This window comes from Betta splendens, chromosome 17 (assembly GCF_900634795.4).
Source record: "Betta splendens chromosome 17, fBetSpl5.4, whole genome shotgun sequence".
NCBI lineage: Eukaryota > Metazoa > Chordata > Actinopteri > Anabantiformes > Osphronemidae > Betta > Betta splendens.
In genome coordinates this window covers 93317-95873 of record NC_040897.2, presented here as the reverse complement: position 1 = coordinate 95873, position 2557 = coordinate 93317, and the positions used below count along the sequence as shown (strand labels likewise).

The following is a 2557-nucleotide window of genomic DNA, read 5'->3' as shown; positions in this document are numbered from 1 at the left end:
AAGAAGAAGAAGAAGAAGAAGAAGAAGAAGAAGAAGAAGAAGAAGAAGAAGAAGAAGAAGAAAAAGAAGGAGTAGGAGAGGGTGAAGGAGAAAAAAGCAAGGACATCAAAGCAACAAGGAACAGGAGAGGGTGAAGGATAAATAGAAGAACCAGCAGACCAAAAAAGAAGAAAGCGTGGAGGAGAAGGTGGATGGGGTGTGTATGAGTGACCCACCTGAGGAGTGGGTGAAGCATGGACGTGGACGGGGTTAGGCCCAAGCTTCCTCTGGTCCACCCTGGGTGGGACTTGCACTCAAAATGCCTGTCTTAAGAGGCCAGTGCCTTACAGATTGTGTCTCCATGGTATGTGTCGCCCCGCCTCCTCCTGTAAAGGTTTTCTTTTAAAGGATAAAGCAAAGAACAGGGGAATTACCTGCTGAAACCCGGGATTGAACCAGGGACCTTTAGATCTTCAGTCTAACGCTCTCCCAGCTGAGCTATTTCAGCACAAGCAAGCCACATGATGGTGGCAAAGAGTTTCAAATTTCAGGTTTTTAGACAAAACCTTGTAAAAGTTTTTCTTCCTGTGGCTTGATAACAAATAAAACCATTCCCGTTAAGGGAATTTACAGAGTCAAAGAACCTGAGAACAAGGCAAATAGCGAAACAGCGTCGTAACAGCTGCTGAATTTTCTACAATGTTGATTGGAGGATGAATCCAAAAGGAAAACGCATGTTTTTGGAGCCAACATCTATCAAGTGACTCCATATCAGATTGTGTGTGCTGTCCACTGTAACTAGTCATTGACACACAGCAATCAACTCTTGCTTTTTCTTGCAAAATTTACCGTGGTTACGAGGGTAAGCTGAGAAAATTCAAAAGCTCCCAGCTACAAGTAGCATTAGGTAGAAACCACTGGCTTTGGTTGTTGAGGTGTGTTACTGCTTCATGCAACAAAAAGGAATCTTTGAGTAGGCTTTAAGCAGCGCTAAAACATGTTTGTGTTTCCAGCAACTTGATTGAAATTGATTTTGGCAGATTCTGCTGTGCTACGCCAGGGCTGACCTGGAAAGATACCAAAACCTCCAGGCCTCTCCACTCCACTCAATCCTAACATGCTCAGGGGCAGCAATTTGTACTTGAGGAAGAATGTGGCTTAAGTTGGTAAATGGTTTTGAAAAGAGAGCAAATAACTTGAGGGCTGCAATGTTGGTGTGTCTGGCCAGAGCAGCTTTTGTTGGATTGCGTCTTATATTTTTGTCAGAGATTTAGGCTACAACAAATAATTTTCAAGGAACCATTAAATCTTTCTGATAAAGCAACAGCGAGTTTAAGTACTAGCTTTGACGAGGTGAGATACTGTACCAACTCTGCCATAACCAAAGCCCTAATCAGATCAAAGTTTCTGTAGTGTACCGGTTATCATGTTTGCTTCACACTCAAAAGGTCCCTGGTTCAATGCCAGGCAGAAACAGAGGATGTCCTTTTCTCTCACATTTGTACAAGCAGCACTAGTTTTTTTCTTTTTTTCAGTATTGCAACACACATGGTTGTGGTAGGGAGCGGGACATTGGTCGTTGAAACCCTGGATATGACCTGTAATCCCTGTCTTCAGAAGCCAGTGAACGCCTGTGAAAGTTGAATGGATTGAAATCAGAGAAGCAAGACTCACCATCAACCTGCAGCCTGAAATGGGACAATAATAAGTCTGAGCCCTGTTTGTGTGTTCATTTGGACTGTTGTCCTGTCTGTCACGCAGTCTGATCAGACACCCCAAGGTTTTAAGGGACAGTGAACCCAGCTGTGATTCCTGGGATTCCAAAGACATGCCGGGCCTTTAGGCCACTGCTCAGCCGCCACTGAGCATCATGGCCAAGCATTGGTGTCAGCCTTTCATCGTATGGAGCAGTTTTGTCGAGTGACATAACGTGGCCCCAGAGGGCACCAAACTTTTACCAAGAGCCCCCTGACCTTATCACTCATATGTAGACAAATGTATTTATTTGTAGCCTGGCTAGCTCAGCCAGATACGCTTAAAGCTGTCAATCTCAGGGTTCGAGCCCAACGTTGGTCAAGGTTCCTTTATTTTGGCTGGTGTGCTTTCACAGGTCTCTCTGTTAACAGTGATGGAACTCAAAGTCACACAGCTTTGAAAGTTGTTGCCTGGTATGTTCTTATCAGACTGTGTTTCTTTGCTGTAAAATTCTTATCAGAGCAATGAGTGTGTTCAGTCATTTATGCCTAGGATCAGCTACAGGCTCAAAGTTGATGACAACATAGGTGCTGATGGAAAAACTCTAGCAGAGGAGGGTTTTAATCCATCGACCTCTGGGTTATGGGCCCAGCAAGCTTCCTCTGCTCCACCCTGGGCGGGACTCGCAGTGAAAATGCCTGTCTTAAGAGGCCAGTGCCTTACAGATTGTGTTTCCATGGTATATCTCGCCCCGCCTCCTCCTGTAAAGGTTTTCTTTTATAGGATAAAGCAAAGAACAAGGGAATTACCTGCTGAAACCCCGGATTGAACCAGGGACCTTTAGATCTTCAGTCTAACGCTCTCCCAGCTGAGCTATTTCAGC

At 44.8% G+C, this 2557-nt stretch overlaps 2 non-coding genes across 2 annotated transcripts; both read right to left on the bottom strand.

Moving 5' to 3' along the window:
- Positions 1-414: 414 nt before the first annotated feature.
- On the bottom strand, positions 415-487 carry trnaf-gaa (transfer RNA phenylalanine (anticodon GAA)). The gene has a single exon. It is a non-coding gene; the product is annotated as a tRNA-Phe (tRNA).
- Positions 488-2484: 1997 nt separating this feature from the next.
- trnaf-gaa (transfer RNA phenylalanine (anticodon GAA)) lies at positions 2485-2557 on the bottom strand. The gene has a single exon. It is a non-coding gene; the product is annotated as a tRNA-Phe (tRNA).